The 12,915-nt window shown below is 42.3% G+C and overlaps 1 protein-coding gene across 1 annotated transcript in view; it reads right to left on the reverse strand.

Annotated features, from left to right (window-relative positions):
- Nucleotides 1-3,770, reverse strand: part of lsamp (limbic system associated membrane protein) — an 878,287-nt gene extending 874,517 nt beyond the window's left edge. The window contains exon 1 of the mRNA XM_064303053.1: nucleotides 3,638-3,770. The gene's annotated coding sequence lies outside the window, so the exon portion shown is untranslated. The remainder of the gene's footprint in view (nucleotides 1-3,637) is intronic.
- Nucleotides 3,771-12,915: the final 9,145 nt, after the last annotated feature.

Below are 12,915 nucleotides of genomic sequence, written 5' to 3' on the forward strand. Positions count from 1 at the left end.
TGGTGTGGGGATGGCTGGTTTAAGCAGCCACACCTGCCCTGGGTCAAGCTAATTAGACCTGGCCAATTGGATAATTGGTTAATAATTAGATAATTGGCCAGGCTAATTGGACCCAGGAACAGGAGTGGCTGCACCTGTGCGTAGTGAGGTAATCACTGCGCACAGGTTAAATCTGCCATCCCCACCCACATCAGGAGCTTCTCTGTCATGACAGTGTTTGAGATCTGCTCACTTGGCTGTAACATCTTGCCAAACCCTTGTAAAATAAAATCTGGACTGTTGGAACATCTTCTCCCTGTGTCTCTGTGCTGGAGGGCCCCAAAGAAAAGCCACTTCGGTGGCCTGTGGCAGGCGTGTTTGTCACAGTGGCGCCCAACGTGGGGCTCCTCCGGCACAGGAAAGAGGCACAGGAGGGCTGGCCAGGAAGCACACTGGAGGAGGGGCGGCTGAGGTGTTCCCGACAGGGCTTCGGGCGGATCCTCCGGGCCAAAAATGGGGAGCGGAAGATGACCAGGGAGGGGAAGGAGGCAATCCTCAGCTGGGACGCTGAGGAGCTGCACCTGGCCGAGGAGGCAGGTCAGCGACGGGCGGTGCACGAGAGGTGGTCGCGCCGTGAGCTGGACTTGGCCGGGAAGGCGGGTCAGCCACGGGCGGCGCACGAGCGGTGGCCGCGCCGTTTTGCTTCCTTTCTCGTCCGTTTGGTTGTTTTTAGCTCTTTGTTTTGGCCTGGTTGGTTTGCCCGGAGCCCATGAGGGGATAAGCCTGCAGCCGCCCGCCAGCAGAGCCGACTGGCGGCCACCACAGCCACGAGGGTTCCTGGTCCCCAGCACCACAAGGCCAGTCCACCAGCCCACCAGCCCAGCCACCCCACCACAGCCCCTGGAACAGCCCAAGCCGGTGACGCCCCCACCAGCCAGCAGAGCAGCCCAGGACTTCCCGTGCTCCAGGAGGGAGGAGGAAGAAGGGCTGCCTGGTCGTCCGAAGGAGGGTCACCGCATGTACTGGACTGTTCCGGGGCCACCCACCCTGACTTTTTTTATTTAATTTTTTAGCGTGTTTGGAGTTTTGTTTTGTTTGTCTTTGGCTTTGTTGGGAGTGTGGGGGTGGGGGTGGGGGTGGGGGTGGGGGTGGGGGGAGTAGGCTTCGGCCAGGGATTCTCCCTGGCCTCAGTTTGGCGTTGGGGGTATGTGGTGTGGGGATGGCTGGTTTAAGCAGCCACACCTGCCCTGGGTCAAGCTAATTAGACCTGGCCAATTGGATAATTGGTTAATAATTAGATAATTGGCCAGGCTAATTGGACCCAGGAACAGGAGTGGCTGCACCTGTGCGTAGTGAGGTAATCACTGCGCACAGGTTAAATCTGCCATCCCCACCCACATCAGGAGCTTCTGTCATGACAGTGTTTGAGATCTGCTCACTTGGCTGTAACATCTTGCCAAACCCTCGTGGAATAAATGTGGACTGTTTTAACATCATCTCCCTGTGTCTCTGTGCGGGAGGGCCCCAAAGAAAGCCACTTCGGTGGCCTGTGGCAGGCGTGTTTGCCACAATCATCACACCGGAGAGATGAGTTTTCTGACTTTAGAGAGCTGCAGTGTTTTATTGATACTGTTTAAAATGCTTTAAGCATGACTACAGTACAGTCGCTGTGTATAATAGGCCTAAATTAAAATAATGGTAGTAGTTTGAAATTCAACTATCCTTCTGGAATGAAGCTATTTAATAAAATTTGACTTTAAAAACATAATTTGCTAATACAATGCATTTCCCTTTTTCAATGTATTTTTAACACCTTTACCTTGTGAGTTCCAACTGCACATATTTAAAATTCAATTTCTATACCACATATTCAACTCACTCAAAATATTTTACAAAGCAATTCTAATAAACTGTTATATTTCTAATCCATTAAATCTGGGTTTATGAATAGTAGGATTGAAAGCACTAGATGTGATCACGTGGCCAAGCTGAAAGCCGTATGAATCTGAAAGAGAAAAACCCTTTGGTTGCTTTTACAGTGCGGCACCATTTTCACCTCATCAAACCGTGGGCAGGAAATGCCCATCCTGAGCATAGTGCATCATGTCGATTGCACAGACACCACATCACTTCTTTTAACCAATTCAATTTCCCTTCCACCCTCGATGGTTGAATTGACGCAATGATCGATACCGTTTTCACATCAGAAGGGAGGTACTCAGGGAAATGAACACGTTCTCACAGCCTCATCCTGACACGAGCGATCGGTTGCCACCGCGCAGGCATTTCTGGCCAAGCCCACGGCTTCAGGCCTCAGAACATTATTGGTGTACTGGTCCTGTGGTTCATTGCTGAAGACATTTCTGAACCTAAAGTGCCGCAATCCACCATCATTAAGGCCAACACCTGGAAAGCAGACCATTTTACAGTGAGATGAGACTGCACACGGTTCCATTGATCACACAGTTTGGGCATCTTAACCAGGGGTGCACAACTCCGGTCCAGTGGAGAGGCAATCTGTGTGCTTTTTGTTCCAGCCAGTTACCTTAGTTTGACTTTCAGACAGCTTTATAAACTATACTGGTTCATGCCCGTGCTTGAGCGCAGTAAAATCTATAGAATAGTCTGTGGTTATAGCTGGTGCTTGTACAAATGTCAGATTAAGATATGATTGAGCTAATTAAATAATTAAGAGCATAAGCTGGCATGAAATCCTGAAATGGATCAGACCTTGTTGTGCATCCCTGGTCTAAACCAAGTTCTCTCCAGGGTGGAGGAGTCGTGGCTGCAGGCCTGCACTTGGGATTGGTGGAGTCAGTTATTTTTTGGTCATTTAATTGGCTGCCAGTTTTGGCACTTCATGCAAAACATTTCATATATGCTTTGTCCTGTTGGTATGGTATAGATTGGTATCATTTTACTATCACAGGATTTGTTCTGATTCATTGACTATAGCTTTCATCATCCAAGTAAATTAAATAGGCTTATTTTTGGTCTTAAATGGTCTAAAGTTTTTCTTTTGTTTTTTTGTTAATTATATTTTCCTAAATCTCCATGTGACTCATACAGGACAGGCTTTTAATTAAGCAATTATGGTGCATTAGTTAGCTGCTCTGTGGCTGGTTTAAATCCTGTCTACAGCAAGTTATTTTAGTGAAAATGTATAACTGGAATATTAATTACAATATGTAACATTGGATTTTCTAAAACAAACATGGTGCACCATCTTGCCATGGCCTTGGGGTTTAAACATTATTTAAAAAAAGAACAGAGGGCCACAGATAAATGTGGGACTACAGAGCTGGAGAATCAAACCCCTGGCCACATGGGGAAACCAGCGCAGGGTTTAAAATGAATTTGCCCATCCCACAGATCATGCCACGTGCTCCCCGAGGGGCTCAAATATTACTGAAGACACTGATGCAGTACTGTACGATTATACATTGTGTACATTGTCTGATTTCTAAATTACAGGCTAAAATTAATGATGGTGCTAATATGGCTGTGCCCGGAACAAATGTGGACATTGTGATGCAGAGGCTGGGGATGGCTTTGGCATCACGTGGTGAACAGACACAGAAAGACAGTTAGTAGCATTGGCTTTCTGCCTTTCATTACCTCCAACCCAAATAAAATGACAAACAAAGGAAAAACCAACCTGGTAACCTGAACTTCACAAAAAAGGGCAACCGAAAATGTCACAAAATAGCCCCACAAAAGAATCAGGCAGCAGCAGTACCACCACACACCACTGTTCACACAACCGGTTGTAAAACTGTCCTCCCCTTAGGCCTGCCAACCAGGCCTTTTTATTAGGCCCAATAATTAGGTAATGGGTTGCAGCTGTCGTGATTACGATGTCTCACAGCTGTGGCCATACCTGTGTATAGGGCCGGTGCTGCCCTCTTGTGGACAGCACCCCAAGTTCCTTCCTGGCGCCAGAACATGTATGGGTGCACACAATTGAGGCACCACTAAAGGGACTCTACATTGAACTTCAGGCAGCAAAAATGCAGTTCCTGAGTATCAGAAATCAGTATGTGTAGCCTAGATCCAATACATAAAACCAATTCCATGCTTTGAGAACTTAAAGATGAGCTCTCAGAACAGATTAATGTCATATGCCATATTACCATATATAACTTTAGTTTGGGTATGAAAAACATAGATTTCAGAGTAGTATATAACTTTCTCATGCTCATATAAATATACTAAATTCCCCAGAATGTATTTAATTGGAATCACAATTTTTCATTTTTCTTTGAATTAGCTTTCTCTGAATTGTGTGTTGTGCAGTGTGTGCTAATTTTTAAGCATCCAATGAAGTTCTAGAATACTCTCTCATCAGCCCTGAACACAGAATCTCTAGAATGCTCTCTCATCAGTGATGAATACTGAATCTCTAGAAAGATCAGTCAGTGTAACATCTCATTGGCCTTTTAGAACCTGAATGTAGGGTACTTTTCAGTACCTTGAGGATTATGTTTCCAAACCGTTTCTTCAGATAGCCTATATCACCAGGCTTCCACCAGCTTAAGAGTTAGAAAACACAGTGTCGTGATTGTGTGTAAAACAGGCACAAAGACAATGCTAACTCTGAGAAATAGCATCTCAAAACAGAAGTTATCAAAAAACACCGGAATGAGGATATGTCTTCTCAGCCACCTCTCCCTGCCTGGCCCCAACTCAAGAGCCCACCACATTCCCTTAGAGACTGAGCTGGGACCAGCTGCTCAGACATTCTGCCAGCTTATGTGAAGGCGGTTCTAACCTCAACAGCAAACGATGATTCAGCGAGTGTCTTATTGCAGCCTCGTGTTACAGTCTAAATGATATTCAAGACACTGGGGCTGCACACCATGCGCAAATGATGTTTGTATCAGTCTGCTGAGTCCTTATAAAAACCCACAGACTAACAGACCCGAGATTGCTAACACTTTATCTTTACGGCCAGCTGATATTCAGGGGGGTTCTAACCTCAAGAGTTTAACTAGTGCTTGCTACAGGATGAGGTCACTAATCTGCATTTGTTCTCAAGACAGAGAGGTCATACCGTTACTTATGAAAATCGATGAACTGAAGCTGAAAGAGTTGTCTTTTGAGAATGATAATTTGTAAGGTAATCTATAGGGATGATCTTGAGGTAATGTGCAGGGTTTTACAGTAGTGTTGCTGGACTAGTGTTGCAAGCACTACAGGGGCAGTAGTACTCACCCTGAAAACACACATTTTTTTATCCACTTTAGTGGGGCCCAGAAAAATATTACTGGGGCTTACCAAAATGTTGCTTATGCCCCAGTGAATGGGGTCTAACAACACCTCTGGTTTACATTAGATGTACAAAATTAATATGTTAGCAAATTTGTGTAACTTTGTCATTTGCTGGATATTGATATGAAGACAATATAGCTGGGTTACTGTCAACCCATGTTACATCTTTAAGTACAAATAAATAGCATACTCTATATATAGAAATCCCAGATATTCTCAAAAGCAGGATCAAATAGGCTTTTCTTCACAAGCGTATTTGCTGCTTGTTTGTTGTTAGCTTGCTCACTGCTTGTTTTGGGATCTGTACCATGCTCTCTTTGACTAATATTCATAATACTTGAATGTTTGACAGCCAGTGAGCTTGCATGCCTTCAGAGAATAATGGGGGAATATGTAGATGTGTTCAGCCATTGATTGAAATATTGGGACATCAGCCACAAGAAAACCGAATACAAAGACAAATGCACAAACCAGTCTATTTGAAGCAGTTACAATTTTGTTTCATGAGCACTCAAGACATTTTTCTATGCTCATCATCAGATGTGCCGTGATTTAAGTTTATAGCTTACCTGATATATTCAAAATAAATCTATGAAATGTCCACATTCATATAATGTACAGTACAGACTATTCTTAGTTATCATTTATCCAATTCACAAAATATTTTATGAATCTAATGGACTTGGTGTTGTTCCGGCCCAAATCCCTCAGCATTATAATAAACTAAGGGCAGCAGTGGTTACTATATATTGATATAAAACAAAACAGAGGCAATTTGGTGTGATGAAGTAAATACTCACAAGGGTACACTGGACAGAGAGAGAGAGGGAGAGATGGACTTTATGCTCTCCCAAAAGGAGCAGGTGAGAATGATTTTCAGTCAGGCCCAGGGCAAGCCGGTCCCCAATCAAGCAGAGGACATCAACTCAGTCAATAAACTGAAAAACAGCCGGGTGTAACAGTGTTAAAACAGATTTCTGTGTTTTATGTGGGAAAAAAAAACAGTCCAAATTCTGAAGGCATACACTTCTTTTTGAGTGTGCTTGTCTCAGCCAGTTGAACACCCACGGATTTCAAAGTTTTCCAAGCAGTCTGCACAAACACTTGTTTTTAATGGCTTGTTCTATTGTAAATGGCTGTCTTTGAATGGAAAGTCTCCAAACCCCTGTAGAGACTGGTTAAGTAACGTACTAAATAAAATACCCAGGCACACTAAATGGCTACGTCGTCAGCATCTGCAGAGTTTTATCTTTGTTAAGCAATATTTAAACTAATGTGACAGGCCGCAGCGTGCCTCCGTAGCCATTAGCATCTGTCCCTGCCACTCCCAAACACAGGCTTTTCTTTCCTCTTCTAGAGTACCAAAGGCAATCATTTCGCCAGGTTTCCTTCAAAGCTGTATGGAGATTTTCGGTTATTAAGTTCACAGAGAGACGGACAGAAAAACAGACAAACAGGAAGAGTGAGCACTTCAATGTCTCACAGGCATTCAAGCAGCTCAATTTGCTCAAAATTAGTTGTGTTTTTTTTTACTCACGGTTAAAAGCAAGTGATTTTTTTTATACCTAAATTAACTTGCCAAATGGTGTTTATCCCTTCACAACTTCAAGGACAAACATTGATTGAATGCAGGACCAAGTTTCCTCCAAACTGTCAATGGTGTTTTCTGATATTTCATTCATAGACAGACTGAAATAAAGGGCTGCATCATGATTGCCAATCTATTACTTGGTGGTAGAGGCCATAATGAAAGGGACATTTTGAGCAGAAATGCCTGTTTCTCCATTTGGGTGCTCACCAGGGCCTGACTTAACACCCACCACCTGCTAAATCTATTACTTCTTTTGGGAAGGGGAGATTTTGGCTGTTAAAAATGCTGAGTGGCTAGTGACTTTGGGAAACCACTAGCTGCAGTGGTTGGTGAGGCAAAACGTTCATGTCGAGCCCTGGTGCTAACCTTCAATTTATAGTTGTAGGCCACCATAGAGAGCGTTCTCATAGATCAGGCCATTTTGGCCAATAGCAGAGCTGGGAGTAAAGCGAGGCTGCTCGAGTGCACGTGTTCTTTACTTCACGTCGTCCTCAGCCTCTTTTAAAGGCTGGGAAGCAGCCCACTTGTCACCGTTCGGGGGTACACACAGTGCAGAGGCTGCTGCGCCCCGTTTATCAGCAACCCAGGCTTGTTTCTGAGGGAACACTCACTCACAGCTCCGTGTTGGGGTTACTGTTGCTAGGACACAGTTGGCAGCGAGAGTAGGGCCCAAGGAAGGTGCCAGACACACTTACACTGGTCAAGAGAATATAGTCCTGGGAATATCTTTAAAAATATATAAAGTTTCTGTTTTTTTTCCCAATTTGGAATGTCCAATTACGATCACACAGCAAAGTTTATTGGAACCACGATCACTGACTCAGATATTTTAGATATGAACACATAATTCTGATGACCTTCTGTCCAATATGTGCTGGTTTAGGGACATTAAAGGGATTGTGGATGAAAGCAAGAAAATACACTTCAAGTAACTCCAAAGCAGGTTGTACAGGGATGCTATGCTACTAGTAGCTGCATGTGTATATATTACCAATTATTCTTCAGAACATTACATTAGATCTTATTTTCTGTTGAAACTAATTCTAATGGTGCATGCAACCTGAGACCGTTGCACTCAAGGAATTTTTTTTATTTCCAGTTGAGTTCAGTATCAGTCCTATTTGTTCGTTCTTATTTTATTTTTATTTTGGAGATCATTATTTGGTTTTTGTTTCAGTCAGAGAGTGTGTGTTTCATTTAAAGTGCTGTAAGAATCAAGTACCTTTAACCTTACAGAAGGAGTGAAAGCATCAGCAAATAGAAACATCTGACACTGAAATTCATCTTTACAGAAATTTAGTACATATCTACAGTATTTTAATTTACTCAAATAATGCTATTTTTTAAAATTACTTTAATTTTTCACAGGTTATATTTAACAACCTCAATTTAAAGTTATGAATAAGTTTGACAGGGCACAGAGAATGTTAAATGCTTCTAACATACAAGTAATTGTTGTCATATAGCTATATAGCAATCCCAGAGTGCACTCTGTATCTATTATTAACACAGTACAGTAGTGGACAATAGTGTTACTCTCCTCTCAGGAGTACAAAAATGCAGTTTCACCAAGAAGGCACAGAGGACCATTTATAATCACTAAGTGCAATTTAAACCTAACAATCAACAATTTGTCTTCTAACAAAAGGATAAATTAGCCAGATAACCTATCTAACCCTATAACACTATCCAAAGGGAGGCAGAGTGGCAAAGTATAAAGAGTGACATTGGCCTGAAATGCAGAAACAGTATTGACTGAGTTACACACACACACACAGCAGTTGGTCATGCACGCACAGTTTGCATGTTGAAGACACGCATTTCTGCTGCACTTTGGGAGCCAGGCTCGGGCTCAGAGACATGCTGGGGAACACAGCTCTAGTACCACATGTGTTAGCATACGCAGAGCAGCAAAGCCTGAGGGACAAACAGCCAGTCCACAGAAAATTACGATGGCAGAGATAAGGAAAGGGATAAGGAATCAAAATGGCAAAAACTTCAGAGGCGGTATGTTACTAGCTGGCTGTGTACGTGACAAATATCAAAGTGGTTTGTACACATATGAGCTAGAAACCCTGGCAGGCTGCGTGTTTGTGAACAACATCGCTGTCTGTCAGCTCTCCAGCCAGAACAGAAAGTGTTTCCCAATCACTGAACATATTCCGAAGTTGGCTTGAATTCATTTCCTCCAGGCTCTCAGGTGGAAACAACTTTAGCCAATCAGAGAAGTGATTTATGACCAATCCTCTTTCTTTAATTTGCCTGGCAGTGGAGAGGGCTTCACTGAATGGTAGAAATGGATGCTCACAAACACTGGTCTCTGTGAGTCCATGCTTTCCTGTGTTGGATTATCATAGCACAGAAGAAACTGTTAACACGTGTAATGCTCTCCCCCCTCACCCCCTCCAACAGACAGGTCACATCCTTCCTGCCATTTTAGTCCTTCCAAACAGTGTCTGATAGGCAACAGTTGAACAGCGTGTAAGTCAAATTTTCAGATGTTCTTCAGACTTCAGCTGAACAAGATATCCACCACAATCTACTGGACTAATATCAAAGTGCAGATAAGTATGAGAAACACCAGTGAGATGATGGAAGATAATTCCGTTAGGGGCTCCGTAGGGGTTTTAGTTGCTTAAGGATGGGTTCACACACACACACACACAGACACACACACACACACACACACACAGAGCTCTCCAAATGCAGACTGTATCTTAATTGCGAGTAAGCCTTTATGCATTTTCTCTGCTGAATCTTCAGCACTTTCTCTATGGAGGCAAAAACCTTCCTATAAATCTGAGAGAAATCTTTCTAACTAATGGCCCGACACTGGGCAGGTGGAGTTTAAAAGGGTTTAATCACTCAAAGCAGGCAGGGTTACACCCAGACCAGATCAGAGAGAATTAGCAAGCAGCGGGAGCCAGAGAGGACAGTATAGAGGAAATTCACATCTTCAAGAACATTATTAATTAGGCCTGGAGGGGCTGTTTTAATTGGGGGTGGGGGCAATTGTTAAGAGTTTGAACTGAGAGGCAACTTCAACACTAAAATTTTTAAATAACAATAACACCCACAAACTCCTAATGAATAAATGCATTATTTGTACAGAAATAATGCTACAGCAGCACATACACAAAACTATGTGTTGATCTTTAATTAGGATTGGCATTACGGATGAGGTCAGGATTAGAATGTTGTAGGAGTTCAAATAATGCTACAGCACACACACACACATACACATGCACACACACAAACACATACACACAGGTGCAAACATACACACACATGCACACACACGCACACATGCACAAACACACATACACGCACTCAAACACACACACATGCAAACAGACACACACACACACACGTACACGCACATGCACACACACACACACACACCCACACAAACACACAAACATACACACACATGCACACACACGCACACATGCACACAGGTCTCCTGGTGCAGGTGCTGGTGGCACAGCAGAGATTCCAAGTATAATTCAAGGCTCCAAATCTGAAAGAAAAGACCAATTGATTTAAAAGACAGGGTCTATTACACTGTACCTATAGTATTGCAGGTTGCATCAATGGCATCTTTTTACAGAATTGTTTTGAACAGCTCTATTACATTAAAATTGCCCTATGCAAACTTTTAACTCTCCCGAAATGACTATTCCTTCTGAACTGCCAGCCATGCTAAATGTCACCCCCATTGGTGTTGAAAAGGATTAATCAGATACTCCTCTACACTCCTTAATTATTACTGGAGTACCAACTGATTCTTAAATACCAAGAATCTGCCAGAGCCCCTAATGGGGAGCCAATGAAGAATTGGTGTATATTTTCAGCAGAGATGATGGGTAATAAAATAAGATCATGCACTCACAAATGTTATGGAAAGGTAGAAGGGAAATTCAAGAGAAAAGCAGCAGGAGGGAGGAGGGCTCAAATCAACAATTATTCAGCACAAACTGTGAAATCAGGAAAATGAAACAAAACAGGCTCTAATACACAAAACCAAAAAAGAATAATAATAAATTTAAGGGTTTCATTTTTTTTCCTCTAAAAAGAACATTCGCTGCACACTCCACTCATTTTTTTACCTTTCAAAACAAAATACTTCTGATCATTTCAAATCTACACCACAGATTACCCATGAAATGAAACTTCAATAAAAACAGGTATTTTTATTCTTTTGAAAGAATATATTGCTCTTAAAATAATTGGGGCTTTTTCACAAAGGTCTCAAGCCTCTGTATGCTTTATCTTTAAAAAACGCTCATTCAAATAGGAAAAAGTCATTAGTAAGACTGTAAATTGAAATGCCTTCTCAGTGTGTTTTGTATAACTAAATGGATAGTTTTAAAAGAAAGACGCCAATTGATTAATCTGGGTCTTGGCTTTCAATAAACCTTCAGAATTTTACAAAAACTGCATTCATCCACTATCTTCCTAATTAAAACCCATTCCTGTAACCTGTAACATGTAACCCACACATCACCAATATTTAACCTTAATACACATTTTTTATTTTTATGCTTTAAAATCAGTAGTCAGTCACAAAGGAGCCAAGCAAACAATTCAAATTCAGAGGATCAAATTCAGAGGATTTTCAGATATAGCAATTCTGTCTTTGATGTTAAATTGCACATTAATCCACTGATCTACATTGAAAACACAGTTAAAGGAGTCCGAATTGTACGACAAAGTGGTCAGCATTAGTTTGATTGGCATTGGTGTGGTGTGATATCCTGATGTGCCAGGAGTTTCCATACATGAGCTAGTTAGCACATTTCTAATGAAATGGAAACATTTTAATAGATTATATCATTATGGATATGGCTTATTGTGCTCAAAGGCCAATAGTGCACATAACCCATAAATAGTAAAGTGTCACTAACTGCTGCATTACTGCAATGATGGGTCGTATTCTCTCCATTGGCTTTAATTCATTTTGCGTTACATAACAGCAGAGCACCATCTGGAACCTGGAAACAGAAGCTTGAAAGAGATTAAATCAAGCTGTAATAAATGAAACAGCAGTCAAGTTTAATCCTATATTCTTCAGGTAAAACTGAACTAAAAACCAGTACTCTCCAGGTAAAGAATATACTCGCTAGGTAGACATGAATCTTCTTCAGCTAAAAATGTGTACTTTCCAGGTAAGAATGAGTACTGCCAAACCCTACAAACCCTACATGCCAGCCAGATCCCTCCGTTCTGCTACCTCAGGACGCCTAGCACCTCCCCCTCTTCGCACCTGCACTTCCAGAACACGTCTCCTGTCTGTTCTGGCCCCACACGTGGAAGCCCTGGAGGTCAGAACAGCTGAGGCACTGACCCATTTCAAACGATGACTGAAGACTCACCTCTTCAGGCTGCACCTCTCCCCATCCCTCCCTACCCCCCTGTAAATGACGGTAAGCTTAGGGTTGTAACTAGGCAGCTGTTTCGTAGGTGACTTAGGTGCATTAACTGTCTTAACTACTACTTGTATTTTTTCCATAGACTGCGTTGTTTCCGTTCTAGTTGTTAGTGTTAATCAGTTTAACCTTCAGGGTCCAAGTTGAACTATGCGGTTGTTCCCTGCACTTGGACCAGTACTTCTCTCTAGGGGTTTCATCATACTTGTTCCTGGTTATGGTTATACACTTTATTGTATGTCGCTCTGGATAAGAGCGTCTGCCAAATGCCTGTAATGTAATGCAATGTAATGTAATGTACTGTCCAGATAAAAATGTTTACTCTCCAGGTAAGAATGAGTACTGTCCAGGTACAAATGTGCACTCTCCAGGTAAGGATGAGTACTGTCCCAGTAAAAATGTGTACTCTCCAGTAAGGATGAGTACTGTCCAGGTAAAAATGTGTACTTTACAGGTAAGAATAAGTACTGTCAAGGTAAAAATATGTACACTCCAGGTAAAAATGAACAGTGGCCAGACAAATGAATGAATGCACAAATGAATACTCACCAAATATAAATACTCTACAGGTAAAATGTAAGCCCTTTAATAGAGCCGCGTAACCATGATTGGCAGCGGCAGCTTGTCTGTGAGTGTGGCTGACGC

The sequence above is a fragment of the Anguilla rostrata genome, chromosome 12 (genome assembly GCF_018555375.3).
Source record: "Anguilla rostrata isolate EN2019 chromosome 12, ASM1855537v3, whole genome shotgun sequence".
NCBI lineage: Eukaryota > Metazoa > Chordata > Actinopteri > Anguilliformes > Anguillidae > Anguilla > Anguilla rostrata.